General features: G+C 39.8%; 1 protein-coding gene across 1 annotated transcript in view; it reads left to right on the top strand.

The window, feature by feature from the left end:
- Positions 1-17214, top strand: part of FAM81A (family with sequence similarity 81 member A) — a 133756-nt gene extending 116542 nt beyond the window's left edge. Inside the window, exon 12 of the transcript XR_011968282.1 lies at positions 16831-17214. The gene's annotated coding sequence lies outside the window, so the exon portion shown is untranslated. The remainder of the gene's footprint in view (positions 1-16830) is intronic.
- Positions 17215-21076: the final 3862 nt, after the last annotated feature.

Raw genomic sequence — 21076 nt, 5'->3', positions numbered from 1 at the left:
AAGCAGAGTATGCCCCTGATCTGAAGGATATTTTTGTATCTTCTGTCCTTGTTATATTGACTGATTGATATCAGTATTAGGGAGCACGCTAGATTGAGTGTCATGAAAAACAGTGATTAAAAAACTCAACTCCTTACAATTCTGAGAACAATCAGCCACCCTCTGGGGACCCAGCAGGCCATAGTGAATGGGGACAGGTCCACTAAGCCTGGAGGAAATGCTGCACATTTATTTATTAAATGTCCACTGGATGCCAAGCACCATTCTGGATAATTGGTACCATTTCTCTTAAGAATTGCTGGGAAAAAAAGGATGCTGCAATTTCTCTTGATGACCTATCCCAGTGTGTTACAGGTCTTGTGGTCATAAAATTCCATAATTACATCTAATCTAAATCCTTTTTTTTACTAGCAGCTAGGTGGCTAAGTGGATAAAGTGTTGGACTTGCATTCAAGATATACTGGAGTTCAAATCCACCCTCAGATGCTTATTGACTATATGACCCAGGGTAAGTTACTTACCCTCCGTCTGCCTCAGTTTACTTATCTGTAAAATGGGGGGAGAGTAATAGCACCTACCTTCTAGGGTTGTTGTGAGGAGATAATATTTATAAAATACTTTGCAAACCCTAAAGCCCTAGATAAATGTTAGTTACTACTACTACTACTACTACCACCACCACTCTTCCTCCTCCTCCTCCAGTCTTTTCCTTTCCCCTTTGTCCTGTTATGTAGAAAATGGATAAAGTCGTATCAGAGTTTATCCAAACAACTTGAAGCACAGAATTACTGCTCTGCTGGGGTTCAGGGCCCTCTGGTCTGCTTTGGTTCCCATCCTTATACCCCTCAAGACAGTCTCAGGTACCCCTAAAGCTTCTATTTGTTTATTGGTAATATGTTTTTATTGTTGTATGTCTTTCATTCTTGAAGAATATCATGATATCAGAGAGGTGATGCCATGACTTACATTGAATTTAAGTGATGGATGACTGTGCAAAGTCTTACTTTCTCCTCCAGAGCCATCTGGGTCCAGTGGCAAGATATAAATCAGGACAACTGGAGACGGCCCCCTGTGAAAATGTAGTTTTCCTCTGAATAACCTAAACTGTACTTCAACAACTGGTTGCGGATTGGATCTATCTCTTTGTTCATTATACATGTCAAGTCTTACATGTGATTCAAGTATATGACCAGGGCTCATAATTTAAACTCTGAGTCATCCATCTCACTTATTGTTGGCAGTTATTTCTAATTAAATATGCATGGTAGTGGTGTATATGTGTGTATGTGTGTGTGTTTGTGTGTATGAAGATCACAAAAGAGGCCACTATCTAGTTTTCCTTTAATAGATTTCTTGTCATGCCATGTTGTAATGTTCAATTTGAGTGGATGGATTATTATTTTCTTGAAATTAATGACCACCCTCCTTATGGGGGGGGGAGTTATGCAGCTTCATCGGGGAAGCACAGGTTGATATAACAATTCTATCCTTAAGCACTTGTGATATAATGCAGCATGTTGGGTGCCTCTCCCATAAGAATTTTAGAAAATGTCACTAGAATGTAAACTCCTCTGTTTTTTCTGGATCAAATTTTATCAGTGAGGTAGCACTTTCTCCATGATGACAATTTATCTGTGACTTACAATCTTAGAGAATTACCTAGGTCAGGGCTTCTCAAGCTTTTCCCACTCGTCACCCCTTTCCGAGTTACAGCAGCATTATTTGTTGGCGTTGCTATGGGCTCCATGGCATATGTGGTACAAAGTGTGCATGTTATGTTTTCAGAATGAAGGCTGCATTGAAGCTGCATGATGTAACATGGGCAAGTGCTGCTAGAAACACCTCAGACTCATTTTTTTTGACCACCACTTCCCTCTTCCTTCCCTTCTTTCAGCCCCCCTCCCTTTTAATCTCTTTTTCCCTTACTACTTCTTCCTTCCCTTTTAACCTTTCTTCCCTTTTCTTTCCCCTTTCCCCTCCTGCTGCCTATAGATCTAATTGTATTTCTATACTTAACTGAGTTTGTTGTACCCTTCTTGAATTCAATCAAATGAGAGTACCTCTCAAACAATGCTCATCTCCCCCCCTCTTTCCCTTGACTGTAGTATATCTTTGTGCCTCTTCCTGTGATGGAATTAATTTTTTTTGCGTCCTCCTTTTCACATCTTTCATTCCAATCCCTTTGCACCCTTAAATCACATTTGTTATCATCACATCATTTAATTTATACCCACTTCCTCTATCTATTTATATCCTTTTTACATTTCTTAATAAATATACAATTCTCAAGATTAACAAGTATCATCTTCCTTTATAGGAATGTAAACAGTTTGCCCATATTGTGTAACAAGTTTTTTTCTCCTGTTTGCCTTTTTATGCCTCTCTTGAGACCTGCATTTGAAGATCAGATTTTCTATTGAGTTCTGGCTTTTCATCAGAAAGGTGTGGAAATTCCTTATTTCACTGAATGCCCATCTCCTTGTCTGAAATATTATGCTCAACTTTGCTGGGTAATTAATTCTTGGTTGTAGTCTCAGCTCGTTTGCCTTATGGAATATTGTATTCCAATTCCTTTGGTCTTTTAATGTAGAAGCTGCAAGATCCTGTGTGATCCTGACTGTAGCTCCTCAATATTTGAATTGTTTCTTTCTGGCTGCTTGCAGTATTTTCTCCTTCCCTTGATAGTTCTGGAATTTGGCAACGATATTCTTTGGTGTTTTTAGTTTGGGGTTCCCTTCAGGAGGTAAATGGTAGATTCTTTCAATGACTATTTTGCCCTCTGAGTCTAGGACTTCTGGGCAATTTTCCTTGATGATTTCTTGGATGATATTGTCCAGGATCTTTTTTTTCATCATAGATTTCCGGTAGAACATTAATCCTTAGATTTTCCCTCCTGGATCTATTTTCCAGGTCAGTTGTTTTTCCAATTAGATAGTTTACATTTTCTTCTATCTTTTCATTCTTCAGATTCTGTTTGACTGATTCTTGATGTCTCATAGATTCATTAGCTTCTACTTGCCTGATTCCATTTTTTATCAAATTGTTTTCTTTAGTTAACTTTTGCATCTCCTTTTCCATCTGTCCAATTGTTCCTTTTAAGGAGTTATTTTCACCAGTTAGGTTTTGTACTTCCTTTTCCATTTGTCCAATTTTCCTTTTAAAGGAGCTGTTCTTTTCAGTGAATTCTTCTTTCATATTTTTAAAATCATTGGCCAGTTTTTCTTCTATTTCTATAATTTGGGTTTTTAAATCCTTCCAGAACTCTTTCAAGAAGGCTCTTTTTGTTTCAGACCAGTTCATATTCCCTTCTGAAGTTTCAGATGGGAGTACAATCTCAATGTTGACCTCTTTGGTATTTGTGTTTTGGTTCTTGTCCCCATAGAAAGATTTTGTGGTCTTTTCTTTTCTTCTTTGCTTCTTACTCATGACAATAATCCTTTTCCTGGCTTTTCTGCATCTGTGGCACAGGGAGCTCTGTCCCACAGTTCTTGTGCCTAAAACTTGAGGCTTTGTGTGTTGTGGCCTCTGGTTCTTTCAACTAGAAACTAAAATGCTGCACCTTACCTGGTGCTGAGCTGGCTGGTGTTGGAAAGCAGAGGCCAGGTGAGGTTTTTTTGGGTTTTCCCCATAGTTACCCTGGAGCTAGCTTGTTAAGTGTGGGGGAGGGGTGGTATGGATGCTGGAGACTCCTTTGCTGAACTACAGCATAGGCAAGCTCAGTTTTCTGCACTAATGTCTTCCCGATTCCACTGGGGTGTTGAGGCATGCCTGTGGTCCTGGTATTGGCAGTTGCTGGCTTCACCCCCCTGCGGTTCAGGATCTTCTACTGGTTTGCTGAGGTGGGGCTTTCTGGCTCAGTTCTGATCCTGCATTGGTCACCTTCGACCACAGCAAGAGGAACCCTCCTTAGCAATCTTTCTAGCCTCATGGACTGAGAGTCTGTTTACCCCTTCTGCTGCTCAACACCCCAGATTCACTACACAATTTGATTTTGAAATAATTTTTGATTGTTGCATATTCAGAAATCTTTTACTGTTGCTAATTTTTTTTTGCAACCTCATATGAGGTTGAAATCCACAATTTAAAAAACACTTATGGGCACTGAGAGATTAAATTACCTACACATGGTCACACAGCTAATCTGTGTGTGTATGCACAATACACACATACACACACAGAGGAAGAACTTGAACACAGATCTTCCTTTCTCTTATCCTTACTCTCTGTCACCTCTGTTATACTGTCTCTTACCTTGCACATAAGTAGGCATAGAGTAAAAGTAAACAGAACCAGGAGAACAATCTATCCATTGACCACAATAATGTGAAGGAGAACAGCATCAAAATACATCAACTGTGTTGGCTGATTTTACTGAGCTGCTTTTTTTCTCTTTTAAAATCTTTGTTATGAGGTGATGCCTTGCTATGTAGGAAGGGGGGAGAGACATATATTTGTCTATGAAGGTAATGTAAAAACAAAGAGTGTCAATAAAAGCAGGATAAAAAATTTAGAAAGGAAGACATCAGAACTTTAATCATGGCAATGAGCAGTAGACCCCAGAGGACTGACAGAGTAGTATGCCTCCCTCCTCTCAGCAGAGAAGTGGTGGATTTTAGGTGAAAAATAAGGCATCAAATTGTCAGAAATTGCCAAGGAGCTGATTTGTTTTATTTAAATAAGCTTCTTTGTGACAAGAGAGAGTTTTATGATGATGGTGGTGGGGTCATTAGAAAATGACAGTGATGTAAAAAAATGCATCAATAAAAACTGTCCTTAAAATAAAAGTTTATTGAATGGAATTGAATCTTAATCATACCAGGTTTTTTTTTTAAGGAACCTAACATATTTTACCTTGTACTAAAAAATTCTCTTGTTTGGTACCACTGGGAAAAAAAGAACCTTAATTAAACTATTTTCCAAGTTCAATTACCAACAGATTTTATGGCCAGATCATGATTTTGAGGAGACAGTAATAGGCTTTAAAAGTGTTCAGGAAAGAGAGAAAAAACCCAACCTTTTGGAAAAAGAAAATGCTTGTGTGACAACCAAGAGAACAAAACACTCCACTAGGCACTATACAGCTAAAATGTTAAATGGCTTTCACACTCCAGTAGCTCAAACATCTTAGAGCCATCTTTAATCATTTACAGGGTATAATTGCTGATGGGAATCCCAATGGCTCTTTTAATAGTTTAAGTAACTTGAGAAGTCCCCATAGCCACTTCTATACTTATTAAATCCAAGGTCTTTCCATCATACTGATAGTGTGATGGATTGTCTGTTCTGAGATCAGCCTAGGAAAAGAAGCCATGGGCGCTGAAACCTTAGAAAATGTTCTCTCACTGGGACTCACATGGATACTATCAAATGAAGGATACAGTATTATTTTTAGTGAATTTCAAGAGAGGGGCCAAGGGCTAGTTGAAATACAGAAAGAAGAAATACTAAAGTTTTTTTTTAAGGGCAAAAAAGATGCTAAAATATCAAGGTAGGAAAGGAATGAACTGGCGGGGGGCGGGGCGCGGGGAGGAGGCAATTCCTACAGTGGAAAAAATTCTGGATCTAGGATGTAGGGAACTGAGTTCAAATCCTAACTCTGCTACTTATTACTTGCATGATCTCTGTCAAGTGACCTAGCCTCTTTGGGTCTCAGTTTCCTTTTCTATCCATTGAGGAAGTAGGAGTACATTATTTCCAAAGTTTTTCTCTCAATCAATAATCCTGAGAAGAAAAATTTAAGCTAAGACTTAAGGTGGTTAAATACCAATGAAATTACATTTGAATGTATATAAGAATAATAATTAATGGAAAGTGTGAAACAGTGATAACTTCTCACTTCTTCCTTTACCTCCCTGCATATAAGGTGAATTATAGTATAAGTAAGGTGGATTTTAGTGTGTGTAAAGTTAATTTTTGTTACTATTTCTCAGAGTTCAGTTTTTCCGTAGCCATCCCAGGTACTAGATATGAGTTCCCACAGTTATGGTTCAAAACATCTCCACCATGTGTGTGCATAGTTACATAACAGTAAATAATATAAGTATCCACTGCGGCTGTGCAGTGAGATACAGGGATGAGGTGATGTGAACTTGTGAGACTATTGCTGGCAATATTTCTTCTTTGTCTGATGCCCTATAAAGCAGGTGGTCACTGTTAGTGAATGGGGAACCCTTAGGGTTGAATGCACAAATGCTGCATGTGCCTTAACTGGTGCCCATTGAGTTTGGGGTGAACCTTAAGGTTAAGTGCACAAGCTGGAATTCTGAGCGTGCCTTGATTGGCCCCCATCAGAGCTTGGGGGGAATCTACGTTTGCCTCAACTGGCCTTCATTGATATTTGAGGGGATTTAGAGGAAGCACAAGTTGTGCCTGTCTCAACTGACCCCATCGAGACACAGGGGTAGTTCCCCCCTCTTCTCACCAGCCCCTGTGAGAAGGGTGATTAGAAAATGCTGTAGAGTTTGTACTCCCGTTATCAGCAATCCTCTTCTGAGAGAACTAGACTAGAAAAAGGTAAAATGATTAACCCCTTCTTAGCGTCTTTCCTGTCTGACCAAATAAAGAGTGAACCTGTGCTAACAGCTGTCCTATGTGCTGTGTTTATCTGTCCTACACTCCCCCAGGGGAAATACAGCATAGACAAATATATTTCAAACTCTAGACTTTGAACTTTTTTATGCCAAGGTGTTCCACAGGTGTTCCTTGTTTGGAAGGACCTGACCTGGTTTTTGGGCCAGGAGGTTAAACTTGTTGTGAGGCCCTGCATTAACTTAGTAACTAACTCATTGATTCATTCAGTACTTAGTAAGCATCTAGTTAATCTTGTCTTCATCAGCAAGTGGAGGAATTTGGATCCAGAAAGTCAAGAGTTTAAATCCTAGTCCTCCCACTTACTGTCTCATCTTGCAAAGCCTTAGCTATCTTAATTGTAAGATGGGGATGATACTTGTATCATCATTTGGTCATGAAGATTAAATGAAATTCCCAGTCTTTTCTAAATTGTAAAGGATTAGACTAATATGTTGTAAAATCATAGGATCTGGGAGTTTTGAAAGAGACCTCAGAGATTACCTTGTTTACCTTGTACCTGAGTGGCAATCCTTTCTAGAATATCCTTAATAAATTGTCATCTTGCTTTCACTTCTTGAGTGATAGGAAACTCACAATTTTTTTTTTGAGATTACATCTCCCCATCTTGCTCAGACTGGAAGCATAATGGCCAGTTATGAGACTGATCCCCAATAGTGATTGTCATGGAAGCTTTAACCTGCTCTATTTTTCTGACTGGAGCTGTTTTGCCTCTCCTTAGGCAACCTGGAGACTCTCCATTCCAAGGGGCTCATGATATTGGTACCATACTTGGTTATAGATACTTGGTTGTTAAGACCTACTAAAACTTAGCACTCCTGAATTTAATTGATCCATCCATCTCACCCTCGCCAGTGGTGGGGACTACAGTCATGTGTCACCAGACCCAGCAACTCACTACTTCTTAATTAGCCCATTTTACTCTTGGACAGATTGAATATTTGGGAGATTTCCCCTTATATTGAGCTAAAATGTGCCTCCTGTGACTTCTAACTCTCCTAGTTCTCTTCTGTGACATCAAGCAGAACAAGATTAATCCCTCTTCCAAGTGACAGTTCTTCAAATACCTGATGATAGCTATCATGTTACACCTAAACCTTCTCTTTTTCAAGCTAACAATCTCCAGCTCTTTCAACTGATCCTTATACGGCATTAAAAAAAAACAAAAACCTCTTCACTATTCTCAACTCAATCATAGACTCATAGAATGTATGAGGTAAAAGTGACTTTAAAGGTTCTCTGGTATAATGGGGAAAACCCAAACTAAATTCTCATTCTCTCTGTCTCTCTCTATCTCTTTCTCCCTCTCACTCCCTCTCTAATCTTTCTCCTTCTTTCCTCTCCCCATCTCTTTCCCTCCCCTCCCCACTTCTCTCTCAGTATTACTGTCATTATCTCAGGGAAATGAAATTCATTTTTTTGTCTCCTTGCCAGAAATCTTTAACGTAAGGAGCAGTTGAGGATTGACTCAGAGGGGAGTCATTAGAAGCAGTATTCTAATTATTTTTTTTCAGCTTTAATTTGGTTTTTCTATTTTAGTGATTCCCAAACTTGTGGTCTCAGGATTGCTTTACACTTTTATAAATTATTGAGGATCTCCCAGAGAGCTTTATTTGGAATACGCACACACACACACACATACACACATATACTTATACACACACATATATATCTATATTTTTATCCATGTAAATGATAGATTATAATTAAAAATATTAGTATTAGTATAAAAATAGTTTTGACCTTGGAAACCCCCTGAAAAGGTTTTGGGAACTCTTAGGGGTCCCTGGACCACACTTTGACAGCTATTATTTCTAAACAAGTGTAAATTATTCTGAAGCCTCCTGTCTTTATGCCTTGTGACTTTCCCTCTAGCTTTCTTTTTAAAAAATTATTTTAATTATTAATTTAATTATCATTAATTATCATTTCAATAAGCAGAAAACGAAGAAAGAGGATTGTTTGTGAAGCTCAACTTTTTTTTTTTTTTTTTTTTTTTACATACAATGGCTTTTAAAAAATATTGGCTTTTTTTTGAGACTTGGTCTCCCTATCTCACCTGCACTGGCTGTGTATTGGTCACTCAAGAGCCAAATCCATAGGCACAGAATCTTACATCTGCTTCATTTCTTACTTGAGCTCTTTCACACCTCCTTAGGCAGCCTGGTGGCTCCAGCTTCCTGGGGCTAACAATATTGGTGCCAGACTTATTTCGTGCACTGGATTGTCTTTAGCCCTACTGAAAATCAGAACTCCCAAACTCAAGCAATCTATCAGCCTTAGTCTCCTTAGTAGCAAGGTTTACAAGTATGTACTTCCACATCTGGTCTGGCATACTTACAAAACAACAACCATAGTTTAAATTAACACAGTAGTAACAAAATTGCCTTGTTTGAGTTTCCTTCAGAACCTTTTTCTATGTATTTTAATGGTTCATTTTCTTACCCTTATTACTGTCCATTTACTCAATACCTCTCTCTTCCCAGAAGTCCTCCTTTATAATTCATATAGTTAAGTAAAATTAATCAATCTGAGAATGTTTGTCTCATTCTATACTTCTAATCTATCACCTATCCTTTCAGTTTTCCTAATTTTCTTCTTCCTCCTCTTAAACACATACACCTCTCCTAAAAACATTCTGATAGAGATTATAATATGAAAGTTTCTGGCTAACCTGAACTCCCTCTTTTTATGTGTCATATTTACTTGTGTGGTGAAGCCTATGGACCTCTTCTCACAATAATGTTTTTAAATGCTTAAAAAAGAATATATAGTATTACAAAGGGAACCAATTGTATTGCTTATTATGCATACCATTACATATTACATATAATGTCATATATAATATACCAATTATATATTTGCAGTTATCAAAATAAGGAAAAATAGTAAAAAAATGTTTCTGAACCCAGATTTAGAACTTGAACTCTAAAACCACATCAAGAATAATAGAAAACAAAGGACAACATAAGAGATGAACAAAAAACGTTCACAGTAAGGTAATCCATAAGAAATAAAAAAAGCCCAAAAGCAAATGATGAAAGACTATGCTACTCACTTGGATTAACATCTTCCTGCGTTAGAAGGAAGGTGGCTTCTATCTCCTGGTTCACATTGGACCCTATTCTGAGCCATGGCTATGGAGGACAGGTGCCTGTGATTGCATGAATTGGCACTGCCTCTCCCCCAGCTCCCTGTTCAGGACTGTGTCCTTTAACAGCCATGCTTACCTTACTCAGTGTTCCTACCATCCAGGAGTGTGTGGAGGAGAAAGGACCCAGAAACAACTATTTACCAGACTTGAAAGCTTCTCTGTTTCAGGCTGAGGACTGAGAATTCTGTTTGGCTGCTACCAATCCTTCATTCCTATCCATGGCCCTGTTCTTAGGGATTGGCAGTACTCCCTCTGGAAGTAACTACTGTAATTGTGTAATGACAGTAATTCCCAGCAATTGCAGAGCCAAGAGAAGTTCAGAATAAATAGAGAGTTGGGGTAGGAGGGTGGGTCAGCTATTCCCAGCCATTGCTAGTGGAGAGAATAAAGAAATGAGCAAACATAAGAAAATTCTTAGATACAGTGAAAAAATACCCTCCCTGACCCACCTCCCCACCCCCTGAGAATAACCTGGCCATAATTACCATTTAAAATACTAGATTGGAGGTCTACTGAAAAAAAGAAAGAATATATGTGAAGGCAGACTAGGAAAACTTGGAAGGAAGTTAAACAGCTTAGAACAGCAGCTGGAAAACCTTACCAAAGTAGCAGATGCTCTGAAAAAGAGAATGAAAGGAAGCAAACTTAAAAATTCGAAGGTACAAGAAGACATGTTAGAGTGAAGTTAAAAGTCAGGAAAATTGGAAGGACACACAATATCTACTACCCAAAACAACGGACAACAGGACATAGAGAGAGCACTTAAAATTCAACAGCTCTGCCAAAATCATGATAAGATAAAAAATATCTGAACATCATAGAAATTATGGAAGAAAACTAGTTTCAGAACTATTGGAACCATATGGTAAGTAAAATAATCATGATGATGATAATAGCTAGCATTTATAAAGCACTTTTAGGGTTGTAAAACGCATTACAAATATTATTTGTCTTTCCATCAACCTTGGGAGATAGGTGCTATTACTATTCTCATTTTATATAGGAGAATAGAGTTTAAGTGACTTGCCCATCCCTAATAAGTCTCTGAGACTGGATTTGAGCCCAGATATTCCTCCAAGTCTAGCTCTCTATCTGTTCTGCTGCATAGCTGTTTATTGAAAATAGACAGAATTCACAGGTCACTGCCTGAAAGAAACCTCAAATCCAGCATATGGAGAAATGTGTTTGCCAAACTCTAGAGCTTCCACTTAAAAAATTTTTTGCAAAGTATAGACAGGACAGAGAGATTCTATACCAGGGAATCTCAGTCAGAAGCACAAAGGACTATATTGCAAATATGAAAAGGCAAAGGAAGAATGGAATGTGAAATAATAAAAAACAAAAGAAAAAGGCCAATATACCTTTGCAACTGCAAGAATAACCTATTTTGAAAAGCTGGAGATTAATCCTAGAGGGAAAAAAATGTACCTTTAATAGGATAATGACTTCCAAGCTTTCCTTTCAGAGAAACAACTGAGAAGTACCTTTGAAATGTAAACAGAAGAGACAAGAGAAACCTAGAAAAAATAAAAATAAACAAACACATTTGCAACTTAAAAGGTTAAATAATGATCAAATGCTTATGCTTATATCTGGAAAGGAGAAGAAAAACCCATTGCTCTTCCAGAAAACCATTCACTTCTAAAGTGAATTAGGAAATAAAGACAAACTTGGAGACTAGATGTAAAAAAGGAAGCAAGGAAGGAAGGAGAGAAGAAAAAATAAAGGAAGGAAGGAAAGAAAGAAAAAGAAGAAAGGAGAAAAGAAGGAAGAAAATACCCTAAAGATGGAATAGGGAGGAAGAGGGGGAATCTGATTATTTTTAGTAACTGGAGCACTATGAATCTCTCTTATCTAAGTTGGTCAAGGGAGCATTGAAGGAGGACAGGGAAAAACATAACATAAAAATAGGAGGAAATAGTAAGTAGATAATTATGCTAGGAGAGAGATAGGGAAATGGAGGAGGGAGCTTGAACAAAGAAGCTACATTTAGGGAAATAGCAGTTGTAAGGACAGAGAGAGAGAGAGAGAGAGAGAGAGAGAGAGAGAGAGAGAGAAAGAGAGAGAGAGAGATAGAGAGAGAGAAAGAGAGAGAGAGAGATAGAGAGAGAAAGAGATTTTATTCTGGTCTAAGGAAAGAAGGAAAGGGAGGAAAATGAATTGGAATCTTCTCTACCCCTTGAAAGGGAGCTAGGTGGCTCCGTGGATCAAGTGCCTGGGCAGGATTCAGGAAGACTCATCTTCCTCAGTTCAAATCTGACCTGAGACACTTCCTAGCTATATGACCCTGGACAAGTCACTTAACTCTCTTTGCCTCAGTTTCCTCATCTGTAAAATGAACTGGAGAAGGAAATGGCAAACTGCTCCATTATCTTTGCCAATAAAACCCCAAATCGGTTCACAAAGAGTCAGACATGACTAAAATGACTGAAAAAGAACCACAATAATTACTACCCCTTGACATGCTCCAAGGCTTATCTACTCCATGAAATCTTTCATTCCCATAGTCAGAAAGGGTATCTCTCCTTTCATGGATCTCCCATAGCAATTTGTTTATACTACTTCTATACATCTATCACTGGAATTTCAGATTTATGTGTGCATTTTATCTCCCCTACTAAACTATAAGGGTATAGATTGCATCTGACCCCATCTTTCTATGAAGAAGCGTAGTGAGAAAGTACTGAATTTTGAGTTAGAGGACTTTGGTTTGAATACTGATTTTGCTACTTACTATCTGTATGTCCTTCAGTAAGTCATTTCATTTATCTGTTCAATTCCCTCATCTGTAAAATGAAGGGATTGGATAGCCTCTTGTAGCTTTCATCTTTTTTGTTCCAGAGCTTAACAAAGTGCCTTGTGCATAGTACACATTCAGTACATGGTTGTTGGACTGAATTAATTTATACATATAATTGTGTTTTCATCCAAAGAGAGAAATCAAGTGCTGTGTCAGGTCAAGATTTGCAATTGGAAATGATGCTGTGAGAAGAGTATGTCAGGGCTGGTTTCTAGTTGCTGAAGCATCAGAGTTTGTTACAACTTTAGCCCTACAATACACACTGAACATCCCATTCATTTTCCAGTAAGGCCACAAAGTTCATGTGAGTTGTTGAAAACTGCCTGAATGACAGAATGGAGATCTTGACAATCTTGCATTAAAAAAGAATGCATTATAAGGACAGAGAAACTATGCAACCAGCTCATTATTTGGTTCTACTCCATTACCTCTGCAATTCCAAATAATTCAAAAGCTTCCTAATGGAAAGATAATGCGACAGTATGGACTTCTGTTAACTACCAACTGAATTGAAATACAAAATTACCATTGGCAGCATAATCCCAGCAGGCATTTTGGGGGTGTAAGGAGAATGAGGTATCTTTAAATCTAGGGTCTTCAGGACAAGGGTCATTGATTTGCAGTTAGATTTCATTTAGTGGAATGCTCTCATTTAGTTCTTGTTTGCATTGTTATGTTGTGTTGTATCCAATTGTTGTGTTGTGAATTGCATTTAGTTGTGTCCAATTCCACATGACCCCATGGACAAGTCCATGGGGTTTTCTTTTCTTTTCTTTCTTTTTTTTTATTTAACTTTTAACATTTATTTTCACACAATTTTGGGTTACAAATTTTCTCCCCTTTTATCCCCTCCCCCCCCCAGACCCAAGCTTTCTAATTGCCCCTGTGACCTATCTGCTCTCTCCTCTATCCTCCCTCCCTGCCCTTGTCTCCTTCTTCTCTTTTGTCCTGTAGGGCCAGATAGCTTTCTTGACCCCTTAACTTGTATTTCTTGTTATCCAGTGGTAAGAACATTACGTTTGGTCCTAACACTTTGAGTTCCAACTTCTTTAGCTCCCTCCCTCTCCACCCCTTCCCCTTGGAAGACAGGCAATTCAATATAGGCCATATCTGTTTAGTTTTGCAAATGATTTCCATACTAGTTGTGTTGTATAGGACTAACTATATTTCCCTCCATCCTATCCTGTCCCGCATTACTTCTATTTTCTTATGGTCCTTTCCCTCCCCATGAGTGTCGACCTCGGATTGCATTCTCCTCCCCATGCCCTGCCCTCTATCCTCCCCCCCCACCCTGCTTGTGCCCCTGTCTCCCACTCTCCTGTATTATGAGATAGGTTTTCCTATCAAAATGAGTGTGCATTATATTCTTTCCTTTAGTGGATTGTGATGAGAGTAGACCTCATCTTTTTCTCTTGCCTCCCCTCTTTATCCAACCACTAATAAGTCTTTTGCTTGCCTCTTTTATGAGAGATAATTTGCCCCATATAACTTCTGCCTCTCTCCTTCCAATATTTCTCTCTCACTGCTTGATTTCATTTTTTTTTTAAGATATGATCCCATCCTCTTCAATTCACTCTGTGCACTCTGTCTCTATGTATGTGTGCGTGTGTGCATGTGTGTGTGTGTGTGTGTGTGCTCCCACCCAGTACCCAGGTACTGAAATGTTTCAAGAGTTACAAATATTGTCTTTCCATGTAGGAATGTAAACAGTTCAACTTTAGTAAGTCCCTTATGACTTCTCTTTGCTGTTCACCTTTTCATGGTTCTCTTCATTCTTGTGTTAGAAAGTCAAATTTTCTTTCCAGCTCTGGTCTTTTCATCAGGAAAATTTGAAAGTCCTCTATTTCATTGAAAGACCATTTTTTCTCCTGAAGTATTATACTCAGTTTTGCTGAGTAGGTGATTCTTGGCTTCAGTCCTAGTTCCTTTGACTTCTGGAATATCCTATTCCATTCCCTTCTATCTCTCAATGTAGAGGGTGCCAGATCTTGTGCTATCCTGATTGTATTTCCACAATACTTGAATTGTTTCTTTCTAGCTGCTTGCAATATTTTCTCTTTTACCTGGGAATTCTGTAATTTGGCCACAATGCTCCTGGGAGTTTCTCTTTTTGGATCTCTTTCATGCGGTGTTCTGCGGATTCCTTGAATATTTATTTTGCCTTCTGGTTCTAGAATCTCAGGGCAGCTTTCCTTGATAATTTCATGGAAGATGATGTCTAGGCTCTTCTTTTGATCATGGTTTTCAGGTAGTCCCAGAATTTTTACATTGTCTCTCCTGATTCTATTTTCCAGGTCAGTTGTTTTTCCAATAAGATATTTCACATTATCTTCCATTTTTCGAATCTGCGCGGTATGTTCTGAGATATCTGTCTTTCTCATAAAGTCCTTAGCGTCCATCTGTACCATTCCAGTTTTGAAAGATCTATTTTCTTCAGTGAGCTTTTGAATCTCCTTTTCCATTTGGTTAATTCTGCTTTTGAAAGCATTCTTCTCCTCATTGGCCCCTTGCACCTCCCTTGCCAACTGAGTTAGGCTAGTTCTCAGGGTGCCAATTTCTTCAAGATTTTTTTGGTTCTCCTTTAGCAGGGAGCTGATCTGCTTTTCATGCTTCTCCCTCATCCATCTCATTTCCCTTCCCAGTCTTTCCTCCACCTCTCTAACTTGATTTTCAAAATTCCTCTTGAGCTCTTCCATGGCCCGAGCCCATTGGGTGGGCTGGGACACAGAATCCTCGATTTCTGTGTCTTTGCCTGATGGCAAGCATTGTTCCTCCCCATCAGAAAGGAAGGGAGGAAGTGTCTTTTCTCCGAGAAAATACCCTTCAATGGTTTTATTTCTTTTCCCTTTTCTTGGCATCCTCCCCAACCAGTGACCTGACCTCTGAATGTTCTCCTCACACCCACCTCGCCTCCTGGTCCTCCCAGCCAGCGTTTAGGGACTGAGATTCAAATGCTGCTTCCCGCCTTAGGGTTTTTAGCTGGGGCAGGGCTGCTATTCAGTGTGAGAATTAAGTCCAGGTGGTTAGGGGCAGGGCTGCCTCTCTGGCTCAGTTCCCTCAGGGGGTTTATGCACAGACCATCCACGATGGATCCAGGCTCCCGCCCGTTTGGGGAGCCCCTGTCTGTAGCCGCCTCTCAGCTTCTATCTCCTGGGGGGGCCCGAGCCATGGGGGCACCCCACTCCCCTCTCGACCCGCCAAAGACATTCTCTCACCTATCCCCGTCAGTCACCTATTGGTGGGGGGGCTAGTGCCGCTGCTGGAGATCCCGTCTCTGGAGCCTTCTCGGATCTGTACCTCTCAGAGCCGCGGCCGCTGCCGCCACCGCAGGTCCGTGCTGGGCTCCGCGTCTGCAGCGCGACGGACCTTCTGCGAGAGGTTTGCAGGTCCCTCTCTGGGTGGGGGGACCCGCGTGGCCGCTGGAGATCCCGTCCCTGTAGCCCTCTCGGATCTTTTCCTCACGGTGTCGTGGCCGCGGCAGGGCTGCCCTCTGCTCCCCGTCCCAGCGCCCAGTCCACAGCGTGAAGGACCCCCTGCGAGAGGTTTGCAGGTCTCTCCGGAACAGAAATCTCCCTCGCTCCAATATTCCATGGTCTCTGGGTGCAGAATTCGCCCTGGGTTAGTCCCCTCTAGCCGTTCTGTGGTTTGTGGGTTTGGAGCTATGTGTATGTGCGTCTTTCTACTTCGCCATCTTGGCTCCGCCCTCCCGTGGGGTTTTCTTGACAAAGACACTTAATACGGTGCTTGGCACATAATGTTTCAGTCATGTCTGAGTCTTAATGAGCCCTTAGGATTTTCTTGGCAAAGATGTTGGAATGGTTTGTCATCTTCTTCTTCTGCTCATTTTACAGATGAGAAAACTGAGGCAAATAGGGTTAAGTGACTTACCTAGAGTCGCACAGCTAATAAGTATCTGAGGTCAGATTTGAATTCAGGTCTTTCTAACTCCAGATCCAGCCCTCTGTCCACTGAGCCACCTAACTATCCTCTCATTTTTATTAGGTAAGTGAAAGAGGATCATAGGATCAAAAATTCAGAAATGGAAAATGCCACGGAGTACAATCTCCTTATCTTACGGATGAGGAAATTAATGCATAAAGAAGTTAAATGATTTGCCCAAAGTCACCTAGGTAGGATCTGAGATCACACAAGTCCCGTAATTCCAAAGCCAGTGTTTTTTCCCCAAAATACTGAATAGCTTGAAGAAATTATCTGGACTATTCAGGCACTCAATACTCTGATTTTCAAGTTTCTGAGGTAACTACTCTTCCCCTTTTCACTCTTCCAGGAACAGAAGTCTAGAGATTAAAGGGATCTCAGAGATTGCCAAGGCCAAGACTCTATTACAGATGGGAGGTCTAAGAGACTTGCACATGTTCATCTGGGTCATCAGCATCCCAGGTGAGATTTGAGCCCAGGTTCTCTGACTCCAGGATTGTGTTCTTCCATGGCACCATATGGCCCACTTTACCTCTAAAAATTATCCAGATAATTGTCTCAGTAAAATGCTATCCTAAGAAAATGCAAGCTATAGCAGGAGAGGAACCTTTGAGGTCACAGAAGCACAGAATCTTTGAGGTGGAAGAGATCTTGGGGGCCTTCTAGTCCAAATCCTAACTGAACAAGAGTGCCCTTTGCAGTACAGCTGACAAGGGGTCACTCAGTCTTTGTCTGAAGGTAAGTGGTGAAGGGAAACATTTTTTTAATGGGATTATGTGTACAAAGGCTGTTGTAAACTGCAAAGCATGATATACAGAGTGTCTGAAAAGTCTTGGTGCAGTTTCTGTCTTTAGTAACTTAAAACTACATTAAGACTTTTGACATATTCCCAAAGCTAAAAATGGCACTAAGATTTTTGGGACACTGTATGAATACCATTGATTATTAGATAAAGGTTGCAGAGTGCTTCGACTGCCAGAGGGCGAGACTTTGAGTCAACAAGCCCTGGATTTGAATGCTACCTCTCACACTTACTGTCATAGGCAAATTAATCTTCAATTTATCAACCAATAGGCATTTATGAAGACCTATCTGCTAGGTCTTAGGGATACAAGGAAAGAAGGAAAATAAGAAACAAACATTAAGTATCTACTATGTGCCAAGCACTGTGCTAAGCACTTTATAAACATCTCATTTGATCTTTACAACAAACCTGGGAGGCATGTGCGGTTATCATACACATTTAAGAACTGAGGAAACCGAGTCAGAGAGAGGTTGAATGGTTTACCCAGTTAGTAAGAGTCTGAGGCTGCATTTGAAGTCTTCCTGACTCCAGGTCCAGGGCTGTATCCATTGCACCATCTAGTTGTCATCTGTGAAACATTTCCTCTGATTCCTAGCTCCCTCTTTTGCCAGACTAGGGTAAAAATACCTATATCATCTATCACAGAGTATTACTGCTAAGTTCAAATAAAATAGTTTGTATAAAGTGTTTTGTAAACTTTAAAAGGTTATATAAATTTCAGCTATTACCTTTCCTAATCATCCATGAGGAGGTTGAAAATGTCAACTTTTCAAGTTACAGCTGAATACGCTCACTGTATCACATAGACAACCAGAATCTACTTGAATACCTCCAGAGATGGGGAGCTCATCATCTGACAAAGCAATTGCTTCCATTATGTGATGGCCTGAACTCTTCTGTTGCACAGAAATCTGCTGGAGTATTAGGGAAACGCTTTTAACCATTCAACTACGATGAAAAACCGGAGTATTGTCAGCTCAGTTGTTCCTCTGGAATGGTAGCATGTTCTGTGGGTGATGGATCTGCTAAAAATGAATTTAATGGGGTTGAAAGAAAACAGGAAACTCCTTGTAAATGTTATTATGTTGCTGTATATAAAAGCTAAGCAATTCTTCTATTGTGAGGGTGAGCCATGTCCTAAGGTTTAAATGAGATAATGTTTGTTGAAGTGCTTTAGTGCATTTAGAGTGCATTATTATTTAAAGTGCATCATGATTGTCATTGCTGTGGTTCCTATTATTTTATTGGATGAGTATTTTCAGGTCGCCATGGTACATTCAGCCATTCTCATTTCTTTTGGTGGGCTACTAGGCTTTGCCTCTGAGTTGAACCCCCTGCCCAGCTCCCCTCTCTCCAATATCTTTGAGAATTCTCCGGAATTCAGGATTGTCCTGTGGATGATACATATTAGATGCCATGGGAGTAGCTATAGGGCACAGAAGGAGATGGATGGAAATTGTAAGGAAGTGGATTTTGCCTTAATAAGACAGAATTTTCTAACAACTAGGACTGTCTGATGAAGGAATGAACTGCCTCACGATGTAGAAATGGTGGGGAGGACTTGGGAATCATCCAGGAAAGTAGTCCTAAACATTTTGTGTCATGGACCACTTGGGCAGTCTGGTGAAGTCTTTGGAATCCTTCTCAGAATAAGGTTTTAAAATGTGTAAAATAAAATACAAAGGACAACAAAGGAAAACAATTATACTGGAATACAGTTCTCAAAATATGTCTTTTAAAGTTCACAGACCTTGGGTTAAGAACCTCTGATCTATTCTAGCCCTCTCCCTCATCTGTTAGCAAGTGAGAAAACTGAGCCCCAGGGAAGTGAATCAACTTTCTTGAGGACAAACAATGGGTTAGCAGTGTTTTCTCCATCGTATGGTGTGGCTCCTTGTTACTGGTTACTTGTTATATCCAGTAGAGGCTGAGATCTGATAGGATTGTCATTGCAGGGACTCCTGCTGTAGATAGAATGGGAACTAGTGTGATTTAAATTTGGTGTATATGTTGGAGATCCAAATTGACTCTAGCCTTACTCCCATCATCTTCTTATCCTCTGTCCTAATGGTGAACTCTCCATACCAGAGACCATGTGCTGGGGGACTTAACTCTTTCTGCTCTGGAACTCTTGTCCTGGGGCACAGTATGTCTTGACTCTTGCATGGCTCATCAGCTCTACTATATCTGCCTGGCCCAACCATGATTCTCCTTATTCCCAAGCCATCCTTTTGTCATCTGCCCTTCCACTGAATGCATGCCCTTCACTTCTTTCTATCTCTGGAACCATAATGAAATCAATAATGCCACTTCTACTGGAAAGGGTATGCCAGTCTTCTTGCTTGTGTCTCTATCGACCATTTCTGTGACTTGCCAAATCGAACCAGTCTTTCTCAGCTACCATTCTGCCACGAGTGTTGTCTCCATGCAAGCTCGCTGATGGCCAGGAACTATCTCGTTTTCATATTTGTATGGTTGGGACTTAGCACATCCTTGGCACATAGTAAGCATTTACTATATATTATAACCTTCATTCAAGCCCTCAGGAACTATGAGAGAACTGTTTCTGTGCAAGAGACTTACAAAACTGAAGTCTGTTACTGTCTTCTATTCTTATTCTTCTCTTGTATAGGCTACTACACCGAAGGTCTATGCTATTTATAGTAAGTCAGTTATGATTACTATTGAATCATAGGCTTTTAGAGCTAGAAGACAATTCAGAAGTCATCTAGTCCACCCCATAACTAAACAAGAAAGCCATTTACAATCACATAAGTGATTATCTAATCTCTGCTTGAAACCCTCTGATGAGGGAGAGCCTAAGACCTCCCAAGGCAGCCCATTCCACTTTTGGATAGCTCTAGTTATTATGAATTAGCTTGCACTTCCACAGTATTGTAAAGTTAGCAAGGAATTTTGCAAACATTATCTCATGACAGAATTCTTAAAGAAGCCTGTGAGGCAGGCGCTATTATCATCCCCATTTTGCAGATAGGGAAACTGAGGTACATAGAAGTGAAGTGACCTGTTGTCACACAGTATGTGAGGCAGAATTCAAACACGTCTTTCTGATTTTAAGTTTAGTAGTCTAGCCATTGTACCACATTGTTTCTTATTTAGAGGGTTTTTTACTTAGGAAGAAATTAGTAAGGATCTCCTCAATCTTCATTTTTCCTTAAACAACTAAAGCCATGAAAAAACCCTTCCAAATCCTTAATAATTAGAAAAACACATAATAAAAGTAATCCTGAGATCCTACCTTACACCCATCAGATTGACAAAAGTGGTAAAAAAAAGAATGACAAATGTGAGAAGGAATGTGGGAAAATAGTGAACATTCCATTGATGGAGCTGGGAATTGGCCCAGTGATTCTGGAAAATGATCTGGAACTTGCCTCCAAAGTTACTAAACTGTGCATCTTCTTTGACCCAGGATATATGCTAGACCTATACCCCAAAGAAATCAAAGGAAGGGGAAAAAGGACCTAGGTAAAGGGAAGGTTGAGGAAGGAAATAAGAATTTCTATAGCGCCTATCACATGTCAGGCACTGCTAAGTGCTTTATAAATATCTCATTTGATCCTCACAACAATCCTGCAAGGAAGGTGCTGTTATTATCCTCATTTTATATTTGAGGAAAGTGAGGCAAAGAGAAATTAAGTAACTTGCCTGGGTCACACAGTTAGTGAGTGTCTGAGGGTAGATATGAACTCAGGTGTTCCTGATTCCCAGATAAGCATTCAATATAGTGTGCTACCCAGCTGCCTCTTGCTATATGCACAAAAATATT

The sequence above is a fragment of the Notamacropus eugenii genome, chromosome 1 (genome assembly GCF_028372415.1).
Source record: "Notamacropus eugenii isolate mMacEug1 chromosome 1, mMacEug1.pri_v2, whole genome shotgun sequence".
Lineage (NCBI taxonomy): Eukaryota > Metazoa > Chordata > Mammalia > Diprotodontia > Macropodidae > Notamacropus > Notamacropus eugenii.
The sequence above is the reverse complement of the archived record's forward strand: the minus strand, read 5'-3'. Positions and strand labels throughout refer to the sequence as shown.